The 27,751-nt window shown below is 44.3% G+C and overlaps 1 protein-coding gene across 7 annotated transcripts in view; it reads right to left on the bottom strand.

The window, feature by feature from the left end:
* Positions 1-27,751, bottom strand: part of PITPNM2 (phosphatidylinositol transfer protein membrane associated 2) — a gene marked incomplete at its 3' end in the record, with an annotated part of 123,084 nt that overhangs the window by 75,873 nt on the left and 19,460 nt on the right. Inside the window, exon 1 of one of the 7 annotated variants that reach the window (XM_082293558.1) lies at positions 25,759-25,770. The exons of the other annotated variants lie outside the window; for them this stretch is intronic. Of the gene's footprint in view, positions 1-25,758; positions 25,771-27,751 lie in introns of those variants that run through there. 7 annotated transcript variants of the gene reach the window in all.

Genomic DNA, 27,751 nt, shown 5'->3' with positions numbered 1-27,751 from the left:
ATACTGGAAACCGGAGTGCTTTGATTCACACTAAGGACAGCTGAAACAAGTGTCACCAGTTTTTATTTTTAAATGCATGTAGTGCTGTGCCCAGGGCTAGGAACACTCCCAGTTCCCTCGGATGTTTTAGCACATACCAGTTCTTCTGAAAAAGGTGGTAGAGACAAACCTTTCACTCAATAGTGCCCTTCTTGAGGTCAGCCACACAAGCCCCTCTCCTCCTTCACTCCCCAAACCAACTTCCCACCTCTGGGACCTCTCTGAGCTTGCATTGCACCCCAGGGGACTGGGGATGGTAAAGGTCCATCCTCAAGTCTGTGTGGAAACAATGGTTTGTGCAGCTTTTTGACTTAATTGTTTCACCTCCAGAGGACAGAGAAATCATCTCTCTGACTGCCATCCCTGAAACTGGCACCCCTACAGTTAATGTCAAACATCCTCTGCCCCTGTCCTGCAGCACAAAACGAGCACAAAAAATCCCCAAAAGTTAAGCAATACAGAGACAGACTGTGCTGCAGTTGGGAGGGTTACACACACCACCCAAACTTGTGACATTCCCATAGAAACCAGTGGGAAAAGAGAAAAGCCTCAAAAAACTGACAAGATAAAACACACATGTTGAAATCTGCAAGTTCCTCCGCAGCTCTCCAGCAGCTCAGGCACTCAGGGCTAACACAGGTAACACCCAACTGACACCAATAAAACTTTCTTTTTCAGATCCCTCAGGCTGCCTGATGGGAATAACCACACATTCCCAGTAGTGGTATTTCAGAGGACAAAGCTGTTGGGTACAAGAAGCAACTTTCTTCCCTGTTACTTATGGGCCAGTTCTTGTAGTTAAGTGTCACTAGAAACAAAGGAACTTCCTAAACATTTCCTTTGAGTGTGTAAAGCCTTTCAGAACATACATTTTCCTCCTTAGCAGGACCAGTTAAGCAAATAAATATTGGGATGTGCAAGAGAAGCAACTGATTCTTTCAGTCAAATACACATCCCTGTAGGAAAAAAAAAAAAAATCCAAGAAAAAACGCCCTATTGCTACCAAGAGCACACATGGTAAGCTAATCAGCTAACTGGCCACTTTCAGAAAAAAAAAAAAAGTTAAAAAGTTAAATGTTCCATTAGACACTTCCCTACTCCAAACAAGTGGTTTTGTGTGACATCAAAAAAGGGAAAGAGAAAAAGAAGAAAAGGGAAAAAAAAAAAGACAGGAATGCTAAGCACTGGCTTTTAAAATCACTCGGGATGCTCTGCTCATGTTCTGGAAAACCAGTCACATTCCAGTGCTTGGCAGAAGCAAGTCAGCTCTACCAGGAGAGACAAAAACATGCATGGAAGGAGGCTGTTTGTTACAAACTGAATCATTCCCTGAGATGTCTGATGCATCTCTAAAGACCTTCCAGACAGAGGAATAACATCCACAGCGTGTCTGGTGCTAAGCTCGATTGACTGCACACCCCCTGAGCTCTACTACAAAAGCCAGAAGTAAAAGCCAACCCAAAATCCAGAAGGTTTGCAAGTGAATGTGGACACCAACATTCTTCTGCTCATCCAAGTCTCCATCCCAGCAGGAATGCCTCGTGAGTCTCACTCTCCTGGGATGGCTGGGATGTTACGAGCCCATTGCCCCTGTTTTTCCCATTCGGAAAGCCCAAGCTTTACCACCAGCATCTTTCATGCAAAGCACATGATTTTCTGCTTAGGAAAAACAAAAGATAGGATTGTTTTTTGGGTCTTGAAAAATACTTTAGTCTGATGGATGGGGTTTTTTCTGGAATTAGTTTCTAAATATATACTCTACCTACCACGCCATCAAAGGCAGGGCTAAAGACACTAACAAGGCAATACATTAAACGGTTTATCTTGTTAGAGGTTTTACAGCTACTTAATAAAGAGTTTTGGTAGCCACTGCCTCTATGTGTTTATTACTGTAAAACAGCTTTTTAAAAAAAGCATAATCTGCAATAGCATAACCTTTCCATTCAGCTGCATAAAAATGCTGTACTCCAATCAATATCATCCGTAGCAAGAAACTAAAAAAAGATCCGCAGAAGCCATAAAGCACAGTAAATTACGTTCAGAGAACAGCTCTACTGCAACCATATTTTATAGAAATTCTATTTAAAATTCACACACAGAAAAAAGATTAGACATACAGAAAAAAATAGCAGATCCGGACAGGAGATAAAGCAAGTAAGTTGCATTGTCTGACAAGCGGGATATGAAAAGCAGAAGGGGGGACTGAACCTGACCTTTAAGGGTCAGTCACATTTTCCATGTGCTGCTAAAGATCTCTCCCCAGGGGGAGGAGGGGGCAGCGAGAGAATCAATTCATAAAAAACCCCATCAGTGTTTACATGAAGTAACCAGTGAGAAATTATTATTTTACAAATCAGAGCAAATCTCCCTATTACTTATCTGGAAAAGAGGAAAGTTTAGCATCACCCTGCCAATATTTTGGCGTTTGAAGGTTTTACACATCTCAGAGTCTGAAAACAGGCCCTTCCATCACACAAAATAACAAGCATTCCTCCCACTCCAAATCCAGAGGCACTGAAGGGCACCGCAACAGCTGAGTTCACAGAGCACCAGAAGAGCACAGGCATTTCTTTAGCCAATAACAACAAAATTCAAAACAAAGCTACAAATATAAACTCAACCTGGATTGCAAGCCCTCTGCTTAGGGAGCAAGTTATTTGCTCTTTAGCTTTACTGACCTTCCCGAACAAAAAGTCATGAAGAGATGCTGACACAAGGAATCAAAGTTGCTGCCACCTTATTATCTGAGCATAGGAGCCATAGGCTTATACCCCAGAGCCCCCACCCCATCAGCATCTCCAACCAGTAAGGAATCAGGTGTTTATTAAGAATAGCTGGGCATCCAAAACAAACAGGCTGAAAACTTACTACAGTTCAGGGGGAAAAAAAAAAAAAAAGCTGCAAGCCCCCCTGCTTTTCCTGCTTGCTCCTTTCACAGAAGCTTGGAACAACTGCAGGAACTGCCTCGCCAAGTATATCCCAGGGTTTACTTACTATTTATTCCCAGGCAAATTTCAAACCACCAGCCCTTGCCAGAGCTGTCTGAGATGACCCTGTGGCTGCCCCACCTTCGGCTGCGTTCCCAAGCATTCCCGAGTGTTCTCAGGCTGCAGGTCCTGTGAAAGGTGCCAGCCACCGGCCCTCCTCCTCTGCAAATGCTGCTTATCTCACCTACAGCCAAGATTTCCTTCTTTTCTGGTCTAAGGCTACTTCCAATCAGAGTCGGGAAGATGAAAGGAAAGCAGATACAGAGGCATGGTTGGAAGTAGAAGTAATTAGGATGTTGGAAACCAAATCAAAACAGAAGATACAACTTTTAAGAAGTGCCCCTCTATTAATCTCAGGCTGAGAAAGGGATAAAAATGTTTCTATTCTAGTGAGGATCTCTGAAGAAAAAACTCAGTATTTGGTACAAGGAGAAAAGGTAACTCTCAAACTGAACAATTAAGCACTACTTCCCTTTATTCCCATTTCCTTAGCTAAGCTAGGTACAATTACCTCCATTGCATGTTTCCATGCACAACACAAAAAGCAGGCATATCCCTAATCTAAATCTAAAAGAGGGACTTGAGACACCGTAGCCAGGTGATGCTCTCCATAAAGAGCAAATATAGCAATACTGTCATTTTCTTTGAAAAGCTGGTGCTTTAAGGTTGTTGTTTTTGCAGGGATTTTTGTTTAATGGTACACTTTTTTCTTTCTACCTTTCTGCCAGCTTCCATAGAAGAAAACAAAACAAACCTCTATGACTAATTCCTCTCTTTGCCAGCTGACAAAAACCACGGTGTTACCACAGCACATTTAAAATAAAAATACAGTTTTAAGGGGAAAACGTAGAAGCACATTCCGGTCCTTTGCCTTCTCCCTCATCCCCACGGCATCACCCTGCACTGACATCCTTTGTGAGCTGGGGGCTGGAGCTGCTCCCTTCACTTGGGGGAAGCCTCAACACTTCAATGATGGACAGAAAATCCACGCCAGGACAGAGGGGGAACTGCCTCTGCCACCCAGAACTGGTGTGAAAAGTTGCTATGGAGGAAAGGGAACTGCTCAAGTGTCCTGAGGTACTGTGAGACACTACAGCCAAGCCAGAGGGAATACAGAAGCAAATAGAATCAAGTTCTCCCACAAACCTGAAGCTTCCAGACAAGAAATTACCAGTAATTACTAATAATATAATTTTCATGCAGCACTCATCAGCATGAACCAGTTCTGTCCTCACAACAAAGAGGAACAACAAAAGCCACAAACAGTTACTGAATTAGCTTATTAAGATCTCTGGGATTTTTTTGAACCTTCATAACCATCAAAATTGGTCTGAATGCACAAACATGATTACAATAAAAAGGCCCAGATGTCTTCTGGACACGGCAGCATCAGATCCAACATCATACTGCAGAGAGCTCACATCAAGGAAGCTCTTCCAAGGGAATGAAGGCTGCTCCCCTGGAGTCACTGCCCATCCTGCAACACTGCTCCTTCTCAGAAGGACTGCAGCACAGGAGGAATTTCAGAAGCTGCTACTCCAGCTTCAAATGTGCTCCTCTTTAAAAGAGCACACACCTACCAAATGGCAGGGGGGGCCAAGCAGACTGTCCAGGGCACAGCATAGTAAAACAAACAAACAAACAAACAAACATACCTAACAGCAAGAAAAGAGAGCCCAAATGCTGCAGCTGATTTTCCTCCAGTGCCTGTCACTATTTCCCATCAAATCACAGCACTGTAAGGCAGAAAGCTCAAGCTCAATCAGATGCTCTCCTGGTTAAGAGCCAGGAAGAGGCAATGCAACCTATGGACCAAAGCAGACCCGTTTACATAAAAAATTTAACCTCTGGGATGAAAAGACCAGGAGGCCCCTCCTGATGGTGAAAAAGAACCAACCACTTCATGAGCAAGGTGGTCCCAAAGGGAAAAGAAGCACAGCAGGACAGAGGAGGCTTCATCCAGCTCTGCAGAGCCCTTCCCAGTGCCTGGAGCCAGAGCCAGGGCACCAGGAGGGGACAGGAGCCCTTCGGAGGCTGCTGTGCCCAGCCAGCAGGAGCAGAGCCAGAGCAGGACACGGCTCGTTCCAGAGACATTTTTAGCACAAAGAAGGGAAGAGCACAGCAGCTCTCCTGGATTACTGTGTCCACCCAGTTTCCAGAATTTCCAGCTCTATAATGATATGGTTCCTGGAAGAGCACTTCTAACTGGATTAGAGGACATCTCGTGAGCACACCCTTGGCAGCACGATGACCATGGTGTGGAAAGACTCCTGACTGCATTATCCAGGCCCTCCATAATTCAGTTATGTGCCCTTTTTAGCAGAGGTGAGAGGCAGGTGTTTCAAAAGCAGCTTGATCCTAAGTTTGTTCTGTGTTTGAGGGGTTCTTCACATTTTTTTTCCTTTGTTTCCTCCTTGTAATAGTAAAACAAATTGCTGTTTTTTCTCCAGTACCAATACTGGTTGTGCAGCTGAGAAAGCTCATGTAGCTGAGCAAAACTCAACTCAATTAAGGATGAAGCATGGACTCTGTTTTCTTTTGAGCAGGAAGGACAGAGACTCTCAAGAAGCTTCACCCTACACTAACCAGGTTTGGCATTGCCCAGGCACGCTTGCTTAGGGAATTTTTATGCAGGGAAAGAAGAGTTTTTCCACAGAGACAAATACTTTATACAGTTGCCCAAACTAAAACACCCATCTGACAGCAGATTCAGCCCATCCTTGGATTCATTCATGCTCTGAACCATGTCCTTAAAAGGAGAGTGTGTTATTCTTTTGCATCAAGCAAAGCTGTGTTAAAATGTTTGTTTCTGATGGAACAGGGAGACAGACACCAGGAGGAAGCAAGCTGTGTCTGAAGAGCAGAATTCCTGGCAGATGGGTCAAGAGCAGCAGCTGTGTTCACAGAAAACACACACGTCTTTACATACTTAGGGCTGCCATGTGGAAAACATCACAAGAGATGGTTCACAACGAGGGGGAAAAGGGACCGTTTTTGACAGCAGGTATCAGGATGCTGCTCTCCTGAGCCTCTGCAGTGGATGCTGCAGATGGATGTTTCATCGGGCAGGGAAAAGGTCAACATTAATAATGGAGCTGCACCAGTTCGTGACAGTCCCAGAAATACCATGAAGAGATACTGATCTTTACTGCAGTGTCATCGCCACACACGTGAGAACAGCCCCACCCACCCAAGACCAAGCTGAGCCACCACTGCTCCCAACCAGGCTTTAATTTGCTTGGCAGCACCATGTCCCGGGGCACCTCAGGAGCACATTCCTCCCACTGTCTACACAGGAGATGTGCAAAGAGAGAACCAAAAAGTGACACGTTGCAGTCCCTATCCTTGCTGCGAAGCAGATCCTTGTGCAGGGATGACCATGGAAGACTGAACCAGAGCAGCCAGAGCCCAACGAGACTGAAATCAGAGTTCACACTTAATAGACAAATGACCCGATCTTAGAGTGCTCATTACACACCACTTTGTGCAGCCAAGTCAAAAAGCAGCTCCACATCTTCTCTTCGAGTCGGGCAAAGGGCTGCTGCTGGATTTACTAAACTGTGTCATGGAAAGAGCTACAGATGCCTTATCATTGCTGAAATGTTACAGAGATAAGGTCCTTGTGTCAGCTGCCTCCTGGAAACGCAGCTAAGGGCATCTTTATGCTTATTCGGCACTGAAACCAGTGTATCAAATCTTTTATGCTAACAGGAGTTCCAGACACTCAGCAGAAAATGAGCATCAACATTACCACCACATACTTTGAATTGCCCTGGCCTCAGCAGGCTCTCTCTAGCCCTTCTTTCAAGATGTTTTAAGGGATTATTCTCCCCAAGAAGGGCCAGGGAGATACAGAAGTTGTTACAAGCACAACAAGTAATGAGTTTAGCAAATCCCTCATGCCAGTTACACTTAAAATGCTGTCCTAAATGCACTAGGTAGTAACAGTAATTAAATAGCAACAGCATTGTGCTCCCAGGATTTTTTTTTCCACTGAAGGGCTGGAAAGCACTTGAAGCCTTTCTCAGGAAACCACGTAGAAGAGAGTTTGCTCTCTCCTCCTTGTGAGGATGAGGAGGCAGCTCTCCATTTCCAGAGGAGCACTACACAGGTTAACAGCACTCCTGTTTTCTCCTCTATAGTTCGGGGATACAGGGGAACACAAAGTGTGATGTGAACATCTGGTGAACACACACAGGAGGGCTGCAGTAAGAGGAGGAAGAGCCTTAGAAATAATTGTGTCAAAGAGCCAGTCCTATGAGCCTTTTGCAAATGAGTACACTCAGGATTACCCTGAAAAATCAGCCTGCTGCAGAGGAGAAAGTAAAGCAGCAGCAGGATAACTCACTCGGCAGCACTGAACAGGTTGTCCAGAGAAGCTGTGGATGCCTCATCCCTGGAAATGTTCAAAGCCAGGTTGGACAGGGCTTGGAGCAACCTGGCCCAGTGGAAGGTGTCCCTGCCCAAGGCAGGGGGTTGGAACAAGGTGATCTTTGAGGTCCTTCCAACCCAAGCCATTCTGTGATTATAAAGGAAAATAAATCATCGTTTCTGTTGCAAGTGCCCTCAGCACCATTTCAAAAAAACCAGCCTGGTATGATCAGCTGAATTCATGAAGAGATCACCTATAGGTGCTGAACTTGACTCTTCATGGCAAGTACTGCAACAGAAACACACCCTCACCCTCAGGGGGGCCAGCAACCAAAGAAAAGCTGTTTCCTTCATCACATATTCAACAGGGTCATCTCTTCACAATTGTTATTCCAAAGATTGGTCCTTCAGCTCTCTGCTATTTATGCACATTGTTAATCTGAGCGCACCCTATACTCCACACATTCACGAGCCCACAGACAGGACTTGCTCTATTCATAAATAGCAGAGCTCCAACAGGGAAAGACCCCAGCATTAGTCAGAGCTATTGAGAGAAGGGAAATTAGACAGCAGGTACAGAGAGAAAGCCGGAGTGTGGCATGTTACATATTTAAATGACACTGACATTTCTTCAAAGCCTTACTGGGTTTTTCATAGGCTGGGTTTTTTGGGGTATTTTTGGTTGATTTATTTTCTGGAAGGCTGCAGTTGTAAAGTTCAAATTCTAACAAAAAATGATCAAGCAGCTGTTATTGTCACGGTGGGAGAGGGTGAATACCATATGATTAGTATCCAAGCTTACTGTGGAACAACAAGAAAGTACAGCTAGAAGAGACAAAGTCAAACTAGGAAAAAAAATCCAAACTGAAATCACACACACATACAATTGATACAGTTTAGACACTGAGCATATTGTCACAAGGGACAGAACAAAGTCCCCACGGCTGAGGAGGGACCTGTGTGATGTGCTCACACCCAGGAGCAATGTACATTTTGCTCTGCGCTCAAAGAGAAACGTGAGGGGGATCACGGCATCCTTGAGAGCAGGTCCTGGCTGAAGGCTGGAAAACACATGGCTCCTGCTAATAAATCCCTTAATTTATTAAGATAACTTCTCCTCATTGAAGAGAAAGAAAAGCCATACCCCTGGAAACCACACTGAGTGAACACATCAACTAATAAATACAAAGACAACTCAAGAAATGTATGTTGTTGTATCTTCTTAACTTCTTACTTCATTAGCTAAACTATAAATTAGCATATTTTTCCTCTTCTCTGAAGATCTTTCCCCCCCCAAAACTGACATAGCTTCATTGCTGTTCCAAGGATTTTTTCCCCCTCTCAGTCCAAGAATTAACTTGCCACTTAAAGCCTCAGTCTGTGAAAACATGCACAGACAGAGCCTTCCTGAACTCAAATGTAGGTAGTTAACACAGTTCTGTCTTGTGCTGCTTCAGGAGAAAAAACAAGGGAGAAAACCAAACACCAGACCTTTACAGAAACCATTTTTTTTTGCTCCACCAACCACTTGGACTAAAACCAGGCTCTGCCAATCCTCCCTCTATTGGTGAAAGCCAAACCATCCACCTGCAGCATCCCACTGCACCAAAGAGACTTTTCTTCCAAAAGCACCCACTCTGCATTTTCATCCTCTGCTGTACATGGACACAGGAGCCTCTCTTCAGGCTAAAAAACACATTAAATAGTTACAGGTTGAAGAACATGCAGGAACAGCAAAATAAAACTAGAATTTCTGACATTATTGTGCTGGTGAGTCACCAATTCATTCTTGTTTGTCAGCTCCTATAAGGGCCAGGATCTTCAGGGGCAGCTGAGGCCAACTGAAGTGGAAGCCAGGCTTGGGCCCAGATGCCCAGAGCCAGAAATGCCTTTTCCCCTTTTAACTGCTGACTGCCAACAAAAGCAAGAAGGGATCAGAGAGGAACTTCAAGTGACAACATCCCCCTCTCCAGCCTCTCTCCCAACTGCAAACTCCAGCAGCATTTCAGCCAAGCCCAACACTGCCCATCAGTTCTGTCCCTCTGGGGAAGCGGCTCTTCCATCACAAAAAACCAAAGTTTCATTTCTGTCCCTGCAGTTTTACAGACTCAAACGACCTTTGGCAGCACAGCCAGGAGCCCTCTCCACAGGTGGCAGGACTGACAGATGCCCAGACCCCACGGAACAACAGCAGTAGATCAAAAAGCACCATCACAGCGACTCAGAGCAACGCAGGCGATACAGAACATGGCTTGTCTCAAGCTGAGGCACAAGTGGCTCAGGGAATTTGTTTGCATAGTTTGTCCTTCATTAAGATCCCGTTGGCTGGGATGCAGAGGGGAAAATCAGGGATGTATTTGTACTAATGGCAGGGACCACATAATAATTTGCAGTGTCTGTGCCTAAGGCTCACATGTATCACTTGTACTGAACACTTGCTTTATGTCCTTTATTCTTTCTTCCCAGTTTTTCTCTCTTATCACAGCCCACTGTGTCTTTCATACACTTTCACCTTCTTCCCTGCCACGAGCTCTGTTTGAACAAGGTTTTGCAGAACAGAAAAATCTGTGCCCTGCTGGAGCTAGCCAGATCTGACTCTTTTGCCTAAGAAAACAGTGTCCAAATATAATAGCAATCCTCACAGCTCAGAGCTAGGATAGTTGATCAATAATACCAAAAAACCCAAGTCAGCAGGGACCAAGAGTCAAGTTTCTAATCCCTAAATACAGTTACCACAAACTCCTGTTGCTTTGCAAACTTAAATCAGTTAAAAACAAACCACCACAAGGGGAATGAAGCTTGTTCAGTGGCCAACAGAGTTTTCTCCAAGTGGCAACAGTGGTAAAGTGTTCAGAAGTCCCATTAAGGAAGTAGCAGCGCTTTGATGTTTAAGTGACTTAATGCTTTTGGAAAACCAGTCTTGGTTACATTGGTGATCCACTATTCTATAGAAAAATTGTGGTTCTGGTGCTTAAAATCTTGATGTTTGAGGAAAATTCTGGCTACGGGATAGGGCTGGAGCAGTAAAACATCACAGTGGGCAGTGAGAATTTCCTTTGCTAATCATCAGAAGCCACTGTTGGCAAGGAGCATTACAGGCTTATCCAATGGCTTCCATAAAAAATTGCTCACCTGTGCACATTTTGAAAGGGCAACCCCTTCTGCCTCGCCTCTCTTCCACTGTTATATTTAAATACATTAATATTTTAAACTTCTAAAAGCCCAAGCAATTTATCTCTTCTTTAAAAATAAATAAGGTGGGGAATGTGATCGTATTTAGAAAGAAGTACCTAGAGCAATACTTTAATGTAGATAGAAACATATTTCAATACCCCTAAAGCACACAGAAGGTCAGTCCAAAGTCACAAGGGATCAGCAATTTTGGATGCACAAAGTGACATCTTCTTTTAAAAGGAGCAGTTTCAAGAGATAAGCCTGCAACCACCTACTAATCTCCTGAAAACAGAGAGGAACAAACAGACTTCCATCACTTCAGAGAAATACTTCCTTCCATGTTTGACAATGAAGAAGATAAATAATAATAATGATGATGATGATAATAAAAATTAAAAAAAAAAAAGAGAGACAGGAGACAGACAGACATCTGGGTTATGTTCTAAATGTAATTAGAAGCCTGACAACAGGACAGAATAATGTCAAACAAATTACAAGCAATGTGTTTTCATTCGCAGGGTGACAAGTCAACAGGCAGGCAGTTAATTTTAAGACTGATTATGTACCAACTCCTTAAATAACATCAACACACTCACCTCCACGGAAAGCAACAGGGAGTCCAAACACACCATCGATCTCCCTTTGGGCAAGGCTGAACATCTCAGCTGTGTCTGGGAAATGATGAGTGTGGATTTTAGGGGGGTTTGTTTGTTTTACAAGGTGCTGGCACTGCTCAGCAGGTGCCCCAGCCTGTGCACCTTGGATCCCAGTCCTGGAGATGCTGAGCACCCTCAGCCCTCACTGACACAGGCACATGGAAGAGCACGTATAAAATGACACTACAGAGGTCCTGCCTGAGGTGACCATCTGTGGGAGGAAAAGCTGTGTGGCTCCTACCAAGGGTTTTTCAGGCCAGCACCCTCACACCACGTCAGATGATTTCTTGCCCGGGTTCTCCAGTACTCCAGGACACCACAGTGTGCAGGCAGTGAAGGGCTTGGTCATCTGAGCTCAGGTGCACTTCCAGGGACTGAGGCACATCCCCTACCCACTCAGGGGCTCTCAGGCATCCAGTTTACAGGTTTGGGCAAACTGTGGCATGTTTTTACAGGAAAGCTGTTAATTTCCTTCCCACCGTATCCACGCAGCTCCTGCATGACAGGAGTTTTCCAGCATAGACTGGCATCCCTGCTCCAAGGGACCCATTCTGCCTCCCACACCAGCACCTGCAGGGACCAACTGACACAAAGCTTCCACTTCCAAGGCACTTTAAAAACAAAACAACAAACTCCAAAAATCCTTATCGACCAAGTGGCAAAGGGGGAAGATGTGCAGCCTGGGGAGAGAGCAATTGCAGAGAGCAGCTCTTCATTTCCCTGCAGCAGTAAGAACCACCTATTTGTTTGAGTGATGGTGGCTTCACGAGAACACCAGTGCAGAGCCAAGCAACGAGAGCTCTGACGTAAACGGAGGGAAAAAGCAAACAGAGTCAATGCAAAGCACTGAGGCAGCAATGGGACACGATGGTGGAGACGCCAGGCTGCAAGGAGAAACAACACAGCAAGGCAGGATGACAGATGGAAAGAAAAGGTTACAAAAGCAGAACAGACTAGAAAGGCATTTATAGGATAATAATCCTTGCCTGTGCTTCTAATTATATCTGTAATAGTTAATAGCTGAGAGGATTTTAGAAAGCAAATTTACTTTTTGTCCTCTGTGCCATTTTCTGGTGGCATTTGCCCCAAATGCCTGAAGACGAATGGTTGGTTTCAACATCTGCTGGGGGGTGTGTGTGTGTGTGTGTGTGTAGCTGGGGTGAAACACTTCCCAGGAAACTCTGCAAGGGACAAAGCTGAATTGGTTAAAATCCCCTCACTGGGGCAGGGACAAGTGGGGCAGCCCCTTTCAGTGGAAATGCAGGTTCAGCAGGAATCTTTTGGGGGACATTTTAACAAACTAGAAAATGGTCAAACAGCACCAAACTGCAAGCTGGACATTGACACCAAATGCTCTGAATTAAATAAATACAGGCACACTTGTGGAAGGGCTGTGCTGGGGGCTGGTGAAACCGACTGGAACAATGACAACCCAACAGAACCGTGCCTGGAGAGCAGAGGAATCACCTCCTAAATTTTTTCTGGACTCTTCCAGTGTTTCTTTTGAGCTTCCCATTACCTGATTAACACATTTACAAGCTCACAGCTGTGAACAAATTAATTTAAATTAGATCTCTGAAGCATGAACTGCCCCAAATGACTCAAATTTGAAACAAAGAGGAAATGATAGGTATTAGATTAAGCAAGTAAAGATATATCCATTTTAATTGTACAGCTATCCAGTGTATAGAGTGCTCTGGAGAGGAAAAAATACTTAGCTGTTCACCTTGGAAGTAGTAATGCTTAGGTTTAATCTGTAGTGTTGTCACTCTACAGAGATGAGACACAGAGAGAATTTTTATGCCATGTGTCAGACTTCAAGAAGTCAACCCAATTTCAGAACACCTCTAACAATAGCCAATCAGGACAAACATCATAACTGGAAGCATTTTTAGTTTGAAAACACACAGATATGATGATAGCTGCAGCAGCACTACCCAGTGCACTCTGAGAATTAATGTTTCTATCCAAAGGGAAGGGGAATGTCTCAGCACTTGGGCTCTGCTGCATGATTCAGGAGCCTGGAACGTTTTGCTGACACCTGAATCTCTCTGATTAGTGTCTTCCACCCAAAATTAAGAATAAGAAGGGAAAGACTTTTGGAAAAGAAAAAATTACACTGGAGACATTGTTGTAACAGTTCTGAATATTTCCAGTAATACTTCAGATGCTGCAATGAGAGATCTTACCCAACAGCTTTTGAAAACAAGGGAGTGATATTTACCATCATCACCTTCCCCAGCTCAGTATGCTGAAAGCACATGGAGACAAAAACCACACAGCCTTGGAACAGTTAAGTGTTGGGGGTGGAGGGGGCTGGGGGGCATTAGTTTGGGAAGGTTTTGTTGCCCTTTTTTTTTTTATTATTACTTGTAACGGACTCAAACCAAAAAACCATCCCAAGAGCAGAGCCTTCGCAAACCACCCTGGACAGCAAAGATAAACACACTTTGGGAAAGTTAAAAACTGGTTCAACATATTGAGCAGACATTCTCAACATCTCTGACATCTTTTGAGCATCAACTGAAGGGGCTGAATCCCAGACTGAGCACAAACAACATGACCCAAGACTCCCCACAGTGCTGGATGTGGAGGCCACCATCCTGCCAGCCTGCCTGCCCTGGGAGGTTTGGTGCACCAGGGATATATCCCTGTTCTTGGGAAGGGCTCTTTTAACTGGTGCTTTCTAACTAAACCTTATGAGCAAAGTGCCTCACTGCTCTCTAGAATCACAGAAACTTCCAGGGATGGAGCAGCCACAGCTTGTCTGGGCAGTCTACTCCAAGGAACAGCCAGAAGTCAGAGCCCAGACTAAGGCCAAGTGAGAGGCAGCTTGGAGCCCCCAGAGAGTGGCTGGAGGCACCGACAGCTGCTTCCCACAACTGCTGTAAAAACCATCAGCACTACCATGTTGCACCTGCAATTATTTTAAGCAATCAGCTTTGGAAAAACACTAAGTAAGGATCATTCCTCCTTTCTCATAACAGTACGACTTGTACTTAGCCTTCCTGTCGCTAAAGAAATATTCCATTTAAGAAAGCAGCTCAGTATCAGTTTAACAACCAAGCAAACAATGCCTTCGTGTTGCTATGCCTGTTAACCTTTGATTTACAACCCCGTTTGTCAGTTTTGTTTTTGAAATTAAGATGCTTGTATGCTGAACAGTAACAGAGTTCACGCCATTAAATTAACATCTGCTATAAATAATGTGCTACACGAGAGTCAAAGAACATTTACAAAGCACTAAAAACAGGTGAGTGAGCATTAAACAGTCTTTTGCTGAATAACTTAAAGGATAAAAAGATCCTAAACATCTAAAAACAAAGCTTTTTTTTTTTTTTTGCACACATTTTTGGTAGAAGAGTCAGCTCCAAGTAATTTGCTTTGTGGTGGCTGTCAGGGGAGACCCAAGCGAGATTCTGGCTGTGCTGGGGAACAGCTGATGTGGAAAACAGAGGCTTCCAGGGACAGACAATTTGTTGACCCCGTCTGTAGGTTATTATAACACTGACTGATCTCCCAAAGCAATTTTCATTAATAAGAAGTTTCCAAGACCAGTTTTTCTCCTTCCCTCACCCCAGAGGAAGATTTACACAAGACCAATTCTGCCCTCTCTCCCTCTATTTTTTTTTTTCTTATGATGGGAGAATCAAGCTCAGTAATTTCTTATGGATAACAGAACAAAACAATCAGCAGGCCACATGGCATCACTTCCCTGTTCGAATTTCCCGTACATGCTCTGCACAAAGGCTGTGGGATTTTTTTATTTATGTGAATCCATGGAGCTCACTGCTATCACAGTCACTTCTGCACCATTTTAAAAAGGCAAAGGAAATAAAAGGCATAAATTGCCTTCTAAAACAAGCACTTTTTTTGGTGCTGAAGTCTTCGGTGAAGAAATATAAAACACAATTGCAACAAGAGCTCAAATTGCTGCTTTAGACTCTAATGGCTTCATAACAGTAATTAAGGCTTCTTCCTGACTTCATAACTATGCCATAATGCATTTATCAAAAGCACATTACCACAATGGACACGTTCACTCTTTCTGCAATATTTCGACAGCTCCCTTTGGACACTATCAGTAAATAAAATCTTATGTGGGCCAATTAAAGAAAGCATAAATCCAAATTCTCTCTGGCTATCTTGTTTTGAATCCGCTGCTCTGTCAAATCTTTTTAATGGGAAATGGGTAAGTGCTTTGAATCCAGGAAAAAACTTCCTCCCCAGAGCAGCTCTGGGATGCAGAGTCTTTCTTAAGAGCCACAGGAAGGAAGGAGAGCAGTGTTTTTTGGAGCTGTGTTTTTATCACAGGAGGAGGAGAGGTTTTGACAGCAGAGAGACTATTGTCAAGTACATTTGGACTCACGTCAAGTCTCTGCCTTGACAAATTGGACTGGGAGTCCTTCCACAGTCAAAGTGCACAACGTGCAATGCAGAGCCATTTCTCTACTTCACTGAAGAGCAGAAGGGAATTACAGAGCTCTCTTCCCCCTCCTCCCACCCAACTGGCTCCAAGAGGCTGCAGCAAGCCCAGCGCTCTGCAGGGAAACATCCACAGCTGTGAGCAGCCTCCCACCAGCCCCTGCCCCACGCAGACCCCACTGTTTGGCTGTGGGAACACAAATCACCCCTGCAGAAGGAGCGGCACATGTGCGAAGCTCACACTGTGTAATGAGTGCTACCCAAAGTGCAAATGCAAGTGGGTGAATATTGGCATGAACCCTGCAGAGTGAAGCTAAAATTAGGGCTTGCAGTATGGAAATCTGTAATATCCTCTGCACCTGGGTAGCTCAGTGTATTCCAGCCCAAATGCTTTAACTAAAGGGAGGGTAAAAGGGGCAAGAAGCAAAATACACATGACCTTCCCTCACCATTTTTATCACCAAGAGAGGTTTCTAGATTAGACATCCTGCAGCAACAGCTCAAAAGATTTTACAGTGGAGATAATTAGGAACACATCACCCTTTCTTTGATCACATGAAAGATTATTTTAAACCAAACAGGAACACAGCTCCTGCAATGATCCTCAGTCTTTGCCATACACTTCTCTCTCTTATCTCTTAACAGCTACAGTGGGGAAAGATTGGCAGATGCTTTAAACATAGGATTATTAGTGTGAGGTCGGTATTCAAGCCAGAAGTAACAAACCCCACTTTACATGGGATGTTGAGTGCTCAGCATCCCACACCAGTCAATCCGTGTTGTTTACTCCCTTGTGTGGAGGGTTTTACACTGGTAAGTTCTGACTGCTCCTTAGCACAGGCAGAGCTGTGGGCAGTAACCTGACATTTCTGCCACCCTCCAATTTTAGTATCCTTTGCAAAGAACACAGAATTTCTCCAACTGCATCAGCAAGCCAGGCAAAGCAGCCAAGCAGCACACAAAGGAGCTCCTGGGTTTTTGTCTCTGGGCTGCTGGGGGTGAAAAGGGAGATTTGTCAAGAAATCTTCTAGAAACCCTGGGGGTGAAAGGAGAGGCCTGGAACTGGCTACAGTAAATGAGAAGCATAATTCAAATGCTGACATGTACTTCACAAAGCTGTTTGCTCAACTACATGGGAAGGAACGGCACCAACTGCAATTTAAAGTAGAAAAAAGGAGAAATGAAAAAAAAGCTTAGGTACAGCATTACACAGGAGCTGTTCCCAAGGCTTCCATCCAGAAACAGACTACCAAGCTTTCATTCAATAAGGTACTGCTACAACAAAATTACCTCCTGGGCACTAATGGTCTCTTAGTTATAAACAACCTCTTTAAATAAAGGGGGGAAAAAAACCCCGTGTGTTATAAAGGATTTTGCCACACATTCCCTTCAATAAATCCTTCCTCCATTCAGTGCTTCCCAACAGGAGCTGGCCTACCAACTATCATCACCAGTAATTCTCTCCCACCAGGGGGAAAGTAAAATAAAAAATTCAGACTATAAAAATATCTCCTTTATCATAGAAGAAAGTTATTATGAGCCTCCATGCTGCCTGGCTGATGCCTGTGCACACTGATGGCTCCCTCTTTCTCCAGTAATTGCTTGCAGAGGGAGAAAGGAACAAATGCTGACCGTGTGAGGTGCCTCCAGAGACTCCAGGTAATCATACTCATTCCGTTTTATTTATAGTAACAAGTATTTTATTTATTTGATTTTATTTACACCACAAAGAATAAGTCCAAAGGTTCCTGGCAAAAGTATCCTGTTAGGGCAGCTGGGTAAGTTGCCATCATACTGTGCCAGGTATTCCCCTTCTGAACCACCTACCCTTGGCATATGCCTGAAAAACGGAAAAAAAATATTCCCCTCTAATTTCCTGACAGTTCCTACCTGCTTGGCTTGTCCTCTGCCAGCTCTGTATCACTGCCAGCTCCAGATTTCTTGGCCAGTACCCTGCTCTGGAGAAGTCTCTCTTTGGGGCAGCCAAGGCTGAGTCAGAATAGAGGGACCAGCTGCAGGAACCTGGGATGAGCCCTGGGAGATGCTGTGCAAGAAATGCTCCTATAGGCCCCTACCCAAAGCTCAAAACTACTGCAAACACCCTTGGTTTCCAGGTTTTCCCTGCCCAGCACACACACCTGAGACAAACATGGATGTGCCAGCTCTCCCCAGGGCTGCTCACACGTTCCAAGTCCAGGCAGAGGCAGAGCAGGACAGCACATCCCAGACCTCAGCATGGCAAAGCCTCCCAGCTGTGAGCCCCCTGCCAGAAGAGCCCATGAGGCAAGGGATGAGCCCAAGGGAACAAGCTCCACCAAGCCACAGTCCCCTTTGCAGGGCTCTTCCACCAAACATGGAATACCAGGAGAGCAAATGTCTTGGGAGAGAGAAGTGGTTTGGATTCAGCTGGACTGGTCAAATCTGCCTCCCCAGGCAAAGAGCTGCTGCAGAAGGCAAAAAGACACATTTACCTTAAGCAAAGCCCAGCCAGGGAATTGGGCGATTTTGTCCTCCAAATGCATAAGTTTATTGCTCGTAAAAGGTTTACGTTGGTTGGAGGAACTTACACTAATGAAGTTTTATCACTCCCTATACTCAGTTCCCAAGGGAGTCCCAGCAAAGCTTTGCAGGCAGCCACAAAACTCTGGGATTGTGCTGCATCCCATCTGAAGGAAAAACAAATCCTGCTGGCAATCTAAAACACCAAGCAGATATTCAGGATATATTCAGCCCCTGAACCAGAAAAAGAAAAAAAAAAAAAAAGAAAAAGAAAAAAAAAAAAAGTCACCCACGCTTGTAAGCTGGTCACACCCTTAAGCTCTCCAGAGAAGTTTTACAGCTTGTAAACCCCTCATGATTCATTTGGAAAGAAACCACAGTCTGTGCTGCAGCCACAACAGTGTAAGCTTTCACCAAGGGAAGAGATGCCTCGATCAACTGGACTTCGAGGGGCTACGTAAGGAGCACTAATATATGTCAGGGCCCAGCTACAAACACAAAGAAAGGTAAAAAGAGAAGGGTTTGTGCCCCATGCCCACAAGAATTTATGCCAAGAAAAGCAGGTTATTTATACAGGAGCTTTGTTTTCAGCATCACCACTCAGCTATCCATTATCAGCCCCAAAACAACAGGAGACTAATGAACAGCATGAGCAGGAAACGCAGAGATGTGAAGCAAGATTTAGAGAACAAATGGTTCAGGCACCCTTGTATTTTACAGAAGGTCATTCACTGGGCCTTTATACTTCATTTATCAAATTAGATCTGAATTGGTGCAGTCATCCTGATTCAAGAAACCATCACACATCTTCTCCCTTCAAAAGGGGAAATAAACACCTTATCTCTAAAGCAGTTTCCATCAGAGGATCTCCAAGTCCTTCCCTGGCACTTTGCCTCACAAAACCACCCAGGCAGAGCTGCCTACCCTACAGATGGCCTTCAGAGGTGCAAAGAGCTCAAGTGTTTTGCCTGTAATGGCTTGGGCCAGATCTCAGATCCACATCTCCCCTGAGATGCACCTGACTGAGCCAATTATCCATGTGCTGCCCTTAACGAGTGGGATTTTATAGCCTCTATTTTTCTAGTGCTTTCCTTGTCATCATAAATATCCCAGTGTTTGCTCACAAGTTGTTCCATTAAAAACAAATATGCTGCCACTCCACGGCTGTGGAATTCGTTGCAGAAAATCAAGAGAACAGCACTGCCTTGCCAGCCACCTGCATCACCTCCCCCTTTAACTCTAACCCAGAGGCATGTTGAAATTACATTATTCCAACTAAATAAAATTATTTTCCCCTGTTCCAAGACATAAAACAACCACATTATTATGGCCATTGCCACTGTGATTTAATAATTTAAACAAAAGACACACAGAATGATAGGAACATAGTAAGTAGGTACAGCACTTCATTACAGCTGGAACCAGTATTTTATGGCCTCTGAAAGCAAAGATGGTCGTGAAAATTATACGCCCAAACGCATCACTTCAAAATTACAACTTAATCATATAATGCTCAGCACAGAGGTTTCAAACACACTGATTGTCTTTTGTTTTTTTCCAGGGTGAAGAAAAGCCCTGAGAGATAATAAATCGCTTAAGGTATCGGTGGAAGCGGCTTACTTACGAAACAGGATTTGCAATGCAAAAAGTGAATCATGAAGCATCACCTTCACACACTTCACCCTTCCTCAAGCTGCTCTTGGAGGACTGTCTATCCAGTGGCCCCCTGCCTCCCCCAGCACAGGTCAGGGACAGGGACAGCCACCCATGGCCATAGGAAAGGGTTCATGTGCTCTTGGAGCTGAGATGCAGAGCAGCCACTGAAGAAGCAAGTGCTTTCAGAGCTCCAGACCAGGCTGCACAGAGAAGTTAATCCAGTAAAAATGCTTTGGACGTGTAGCCACAGCCCAAGTACAGCTCTCTGCCAAGACTGAGGACAATACATTATTAACTAAAGTTTAATTATGTCCACAAACATACACTTCTAGCTGAGGCTTACAACCACATCTCTGTAGATTTGTTTGTTCTTCTACTGGTCCTCTTAAGAAATGAGTTTCGTGATCACTTTCACAGCCCAGAATACACATTTATCTGGTATTAAATTTACTTCTGTTTTGTTTCCATAGGAATTTTGCTGGTTCCATATTAATTAATTTATGTCAGAAACAGATAACACTTCACAAAGGACCCTCTAATTAGTGGCTATTAAGGGTGGGCTGCAATATGGTTTTTATGTAACGCTGGTCAGAGTATTTTCAAAAGACAAAGCCCAGTTTTAAAAAAGAAGCTATTGTCTCCCCACCAAATGATTATGAAAATTAAGGAGCACTTAATTATTACATTTGCGATGCTCTGGATTAGGCAAGATCGATTTCCAACAAGTATCATACCCTGGAGAAAGAAAAATCTGGCTACTTGTAACATAGAGACAACATTTTGGGTTTTTAAGAGAAATTTTGCAGGAAGAATGAGTCAGCAGCAGACAAGCAGCCAGGTGTCTACAGTCAACCAACAACCACGACATGGGCTTCAGTGGGGAAAGCCTCACACTCTCAAAGACCCAAGTATAAGGCAGCCCCACTGAAAGGCTGCCCACTCTTCCCAGTAACCTGAAAGCCACAGAAGCCACACATACTTTACCTCCTCCCATTCTCTTTCATGTGCACCAGCCTGTGCTCAAGCAAAGAGCACAGGCTCCATTCCAGAAGAAAAGCCAAAATTCAATTAATGACACCAATCCTTAAAAGCCAGCTGAGACTGAAGAAACGGCTCATTCAGGAAATTTTTCTTTCTGAAAGCTTCCATGAACTGTAATAATGCAACTATTGCAGGCATTTATTTATTACTACAGAAAGATTGATTTATGAGAGATCTGCAATCAGCTTAATCTCCAAAAGCACAGCCCAGTGTAGTTTAGCCCCTGGCCAGAGTTACTCCTCTGCTTTGACAGCAGGAAGCAGCACCCCATAGCTCAGGAGCTATTGGGAGTAGCCCAGGTAACACCTCAGCAAAACCAGCCAGCACCCTGCACTCCCCCACACTCCACTTTGATGGCAGGCATTGATACGAGAAAGAGGCAGATTCCACAGGCAAGGAAAGCTGGCAAGTGCAACAGTCAGGGTGTGTGTGATGGCATGGGTGGAAGGAGATGGAGAATTGACACTTTCCCTTAAATCAGCATGGCAGGGAGGATTATGAAAGGCTGGTAGTGTGAGTTACCAGACCCTGCTCTTCTGCAAAAAGAAGTCCAGTGTCAGATGGTCACAGCACAGAAGATGCAGCAGCAGCACATCTCTGTGTCTCTGCTGGGCAGAATATTCCCCCAAGCTACCAGCACCACGAGTTTGGCAACACTGAAGCCACTTGATTTAAGACAACTGTGCTATTAAATGAACGTATTAATTTGCAGTAGAGGCAAGCTTATATTTAAAATAAAGGGAATGGCACAGGGGGCTATTTCAATTCATAAGAGGCAGCTATTAAGACAGCACGAAAATGTGGGGAGGGAAGCTTTCCAATAGTTTTTGCTACTTTCTCCCACCATGATTTCAAAGTTTGAGTAGTCAATAAAAGCACATTTCAGGTCTTCAAGGAAGCAGATCTCCACAGTGTCTCAACTGTCCACCACAAGAGACAAATTCAAATGAAAGCATTGCCCCGTTCCCAAGTATCAGGATCCTGGTCCTCTTCTGCTTCTCCTTTATCACTAGTGAACAGCCACGGTGATAACAAGAGGAGTAAGTACAGCTGTCTAGAGAGATGGCAGGTACTGCCCTGAACATGCCACAAAATTCAACACAAGCCAACACAGAGCCAGAGCAGAAACAAGAACAAGCGCAGGTTTTCCACCAGCAGGAGCTCGGGATCACAGAACTGCTTCCTGCTGTCCCACCTCCTGAACTTCCTGCCATCCTGTCCAGGGAATATGCCTTTGTCCCTGACCGTGACCTGCAGTACAGAGCCATCCACCCAGACATGAGCATTAAGAACGTCCCCAGTGAAGCCGCAGTGCTGGGACAGTCCCTCCCCTCCAGGTTATCGGAAGTTCAGCAGTGCTGTACCCACCATGACCTTGAGAAGGGACACCCTCCATGCCTTCCTGCTTCTGGCTCCTCATGACAAAATCACTGGTACTGGGCCAAAATTGAGCACCCGTGCCCTGAGAACACAGGGAGGGAGAGAACTGCTCATCACTGCCTCTGACACAACACAGATGACATTTTGCATATTAAGCACACACAGAAAAAAGAATTTGAGCTGTTAACATTTGTCATTGCTGTATAGCCCACTGAACCCAAGGGAACACAGCCATGCTCAAAGCAATAGGCACCACAGGCCCTAAGGGTGGTGTGAAACAAAAGACAAAGGGCTCATGGAGTTTGTTTCACATGCAGAGGAAAACTCCCAGACAGAAGAGGAAATAGTATTTTGAAGTCCACCTAAAAGAACAGCACCAGACAACTGCCCAGGAGACAGTCAGGTGCCAGCAGTTGATGTCACAAGACCTGTAGCATCTCTGCTACACATTCTTACCCAGGAGTCTCACACTGCATCAGGAGTGCTCTTGGGTACCCACCCTGCTGTCCATATGCCAGCCCCTCTGCTGAACAAGTTCTCAGCTCCACGAACCACAGAGACAGCTTTGGCTGTTGCTGACAAGGCCACAAAAGGGTCACAAGTGCTCATGTAATCCTGGAGAAGTGAGCACCTGTGGGGCAGGACCCTTTGGGGTGCAGGGGAGCCCCTGAACCACTCAGCCAGGAGCATCTCTGCCCACATCCTCCCCTTCCATTTCACGTGGTAGCTCCTCACTGGCACAGCTGCTGATTAAAGCTTACAGTGACATCTGAAGACTCAAAGGCAAATTAAAATAACCCTACACTTCTTAATCCGACTCATGCTTTTTTAATGACTGGAGTTCCTATCATGTGGAAAGCATCTCTTGCAGGAAACTGCTTTGACCACTACTGTTCATAAAAGTAAAAAGACTTGCTAATGCTCTCCAAACTTCCCACAGAAGTATTTATATCAGCACCCCTTTTTCCCTGACAATAATCTAATTCATGTGACTCTTATCTTAACTATGAAACAGCATGTTAAATCCAGGCTCACAGCTCATTTAGATAAATGGAATTGGGCACATCTAGCGAGTCATTCCTGCTGTGACATTTCTACTATTGACAGAGTTATTTCCAGGCCCAGCGTGGGCAGGGAACTGGGAGCACTCGCACCCTTCAGCACAGTCACTGCCCCTCGCTGAGAGTGCACAGAAGAGCCAGATTTTCTCAAGGGACTCTACCTGGGTCTAGTCACATGTTAATAAACATTCTGGCAGCATTTCCCAGAAATAACCTTCAACAGTTACCTAGAAACATAATCCATCAAAATAAACCTCAAAATAGTAAGAAACTAAAAGAACTTTTATTGATAGGCTGTGTTCTACCTATATATACAGAAGAATTAGTGGACAAACTAGAGTCATTGATCAAGGGGATAGCTCAAATTAATTTAAAGGTTATTTTCTTTGTTCTTTTATAAACACGAACAGTGTTTTTAAAAAGTTTCCTTTACCTCATTCTTTCCTACTCTCTGTGAGCTCTGAGGAATAGAGCTGAACCTCGTGGGCCTCTACAGGACTTGAGAGCACCAAGCAGAACCCAAACACTTAGCAGGTGATGAGCTGAAATCAGTCTATTGCTCTAGAGCTTAACAGTTAAATCATCCAGAATAGATTAAAATTTCCCATCAAATAAATTGAAAGGTCTCCTTCAGCACTGAACAGTTCCCCTTCTCCCTATGGCTCCATCCCCACACTCCTTTTTAATCTGAATAAATACGGATGGTATTTGCATCCCCCTCTTTTGCTTTCTATTTTTTAATAAACTGCTGGGATGACGCAGAAACCACAGTCAAAGGATTTTCTTTAGGTACTCAGAGCACTCCTGATCTGCATATTGATTTCAGCTCGTAACTCTTCATAAACAAAACAGGTATGTGAATCTGTCAGTGCATGTGCTGGTGAATCCTCCTCTCCCCTCACAGCCCGTGCACAGGGATTAACACACCAGCACTGCAGAACACACTGCCTCAGTAGGAACTGGAATTTCCTGGAGTTTCCACTCAAAGCTGTGAAGCTGAGATACCATCACAAGTGGCCCCAAGACACTCTGAGTGCTGGGGTTCAGCCAGGCTATCTCCCTGATAACCCCTCCACAGCCTGGGGACGCGTGTGCAGCATGACATCCACATGCTGACGTTCTAGAGGATGGGAAACCAGACTTGGCTGGAGCTCATCATTTCCCAGCACTGCCTGAGTGCCACGGAGGGGGAGCCGGGCTTGGTTCACAGGGATGCGTGTGCTCTGCCTAACTGCATCCATAACAACGAGCTGCTGCCCATTTACAGCTTCCCTCCCTCCTGAAAAATTGTATTTTCAACCAGATGACACACTTCTGATTATTAAGAAAGATCTCTGCATACCCCAGAAATTAATCATTTCTCTACTCTGCTAAAACCCATGACAATGTAGCCTTGGCTCTGAAAAATTAACTGCTACGGGTCAGTCACAAAGATATATAATTCAAAATTTTCATACATTCTTTCACTCAGGTAGAATCCCCTCTTCAACCCTTCTCTGCATTCATCAAGGTTTTATTGGATCTGGCATAAATATTCAACCCATGCTGCTCATCAGTGTGGTTAGAAAGAGATGGTGGGGGTTCACTTCAAGTCCCAGGGCAGGTTCTTTTCACACCCATCAAATTTTGCTTTTGACCTCAGTAAAAGCAGAGTTAGACCCTAAATAGGTCCATCCACAATGACATAAGGGAGCTTGAAATGGATGAAGACAATACAAGGAAAGAGAACCTCAAAGCAAGATAGTTTAATCAGACAAGAGTGTATTCTATGCAATAAAATAAGCTTATCACCCTTATCTGCATTACGTCAAGTATCTTTTACTTCCAAAAGTCCTTAAGGCTGCAGAGTTTTCAGCTACCTTTTCCCCCCGTTTCCTCTAGGATTAATACTCTTCCTTAGCAGTCTGCTGCCAGCTGCTGCATGGTCTCTCTGGATATCATGAATTAAATTCTTGGGTTTTCTGATTTTTTCCACCATTAGAAGGACATTTATCAGGTTAAGCCCAGCTTTCTTTCCCTGTCTTACCAGCAGAGTTTTGGATGACTAATCAAAGGTCTGAATATATTTTAAAGATTTAATTCTCCCTTCACTATTTATACTAGTCAATGTCACTTTGACACTATTCTGGCTTTTCACTGCAAAAAACTTTCCAACTCCAATTCCCTTAAAACGAACATGCTCTCATAAGCAGACAAGTGCCATTTGCTCCATCTTGCCCTCCCCCAAGCTAGCTTCAGCTGTCACCAAAACCACAGTAAGCATTTTCCTTTTGGGAACTATATGTTCCTGCAGTTATATTCAGTGGACCAGAAGAGTATGGCATTGGAAAAAGAACTATCTGATTTCTTGGACTCTCTGCAAGAGAACCTGTCTCGGCCAGACACAGTTATAACCACCAAGAATTCAGTTAAAAGATACCCTGGGCAATGAATACTGGCTGTACAAAAAGTGATCAAGCATTCACCCACCTCAGATACAGCTTGGGGCTCTGACTGCCCTCTAAAGGGTGTTTCTTCCTGCAGTGAGAGAAATAAGTAACAGTGAGCAAAACTCACTTTGTACATTAGCGTGAAGGTTTTTGGAGTCACCATCCATGAATCACCACCACTATTTCAGTATAGAGAAAGTAGTCAACAGTTCTTGAGAACCTCTCACATTTTCACCTTTCTGTTTTCAGTGTGTTCAGATCTGAAAGCATATTTTTCAGCTTAATTCAGACTCAGCATTTAAGGTCATATCTACTATTTTTGCCATGATCTATGTTGCCTTTTTTCATCTACATTACCTAGAATTTCTATTTATATGCTCGGTTATAAGGAGGGAAACATGCCCTAAAAAAGCAGCTGCTCCTCAGACCTACCTCGAGGTACTGAACCTTGTAGTGCTCCCTTGTGCCAGGAGCTGCCATGTTCAGATGGCTGATCCCTGTGTGGCAATACCCAGACATCTCAGAAGACACGAGGAAAAAGTACAAAAATAAAAAACACACCCAAGCCATCTTCCTAAAAACCTGCTCAGGGCAACAGTTTTTCCACAGATTAATTTCCATCTTCTGCCTCACTATGTGCCAAGCCCAGTCCCCAGGCACAGACAGCTCCCACAACTTCCAAGAGAGGTCTCCACCCAGATCTGCCTCTACCTTAGGTGCCCTTCTCTCACTTCATTAATTGCCCCTTTCCATCACACTATTATGACATGGTAAAAGCACATCTGGAACACATCTGCAGCCTTCTGTCCCCTCCAGGAAGGGCCCAGCATCTCACTGGAATGGTACCAATGGGAATGTTATTGAATGTCGGGGTGAATTGCATCACATCTGCTCTATGCTGTGCTTAGGACAACCTTCTCCACAGAGCTTTTCCAGGAGGGGTTGTTCATCAGGTCTTATTTTTAAAGAATCTGGGCCAAGTCATCCCTGCTGTAGCTTTAATGACGTCAATGAGCTACAGCAGGGGTGAAATTGGGCCATTATTTTTTATGTCCATATGTCCTGTGCCTATTAAAGAAAAAAAAAACACAAAAGAAGATCAAGGAAGAAAAGTTATTGAATCAAAAGACTACCCGGTGCAGAGATTAACATCTAGATGTGGAATGTTCCTCTTTTGTTCCTGCTGTACATTATAAATGTAACAGTTTATGGAAAAAGAAATACTTCTGTAGCGTCAAGGTACAATGCGAGTTCTGCAGTGACAAATTATATTCACATTTTGTATCCTGTTTTGATAAAAAAAAACAACAGAAAAAATCATTACCAGGAAAAGGCCTCTTCAGAACTCAACAAAAGTGAGCAGACACAGTTGCCAGTAAGTGTTAATGTCTCCTCTGTAAACCAATATTCATCACGCCCAGCATGTCACCACACAGTAGTAAAGCCCAGTGGACCTTGTCCTGAGCTCATTTCTTAATAAATCCAAAACATGATTATACAAATATCAAAAGAGAAAAATACTATAAGGTTACACCTAACCAGTGTTTTCTGTGAGTACACAAAGCCTCAAACACCAACATGAGAAGGGACGCAGCTGAGGAGACCAAGCCTGCAGATGTAGGACACCAGCTGTGAACAGCAGCAGCAACAGCCACGATTCTGTGGGCATTTTCAGAAGGCTGAACTGCACCATTAATCTTGAGAAAATGTGCAAACAGGTTTCCCACCCCCCATGCCTCAGCCCGTGGGGTACTGCCCGGGCTGCGGACGCGACTCCGGCTCGCCCAACCACAGCCAGCAAGACCTTACAACCACAATTTCTCAACTCCACACCTAAAGCCCACTTAACTGACATTTAAGGGTATGAGTAACCACATTCAGAGGGACATAGGTAAAATCACTCACCCACACGCCTATAGTCAGGCTGATGAACCTCTAAAGGCAGATAACAACTGCCCAGCAACAGCCCCAGATCACAGGAGTTGGTGTTCAGGGCCTCTGCTTTGTAGATAACTTTTATTTCAAAGCTTTAC

This window comes from Coloeus monedula, assembly GCF_965178545.1.
Source record: "Coloeus monedula genome assembly, chromosome: 18".
In the NCBI taxonomy this organism is placed as follows: Eukaryota; Metazoa; Chordata; class Aves; order Passeriformes; family Corvidae; genus Coloeus; species Coloeus monedula.
The sequence above is the reverse complement of the archived record's forward strand: the minus strand, read 5'-3'. Positions and strand labels throughout refer to the sequence as shown.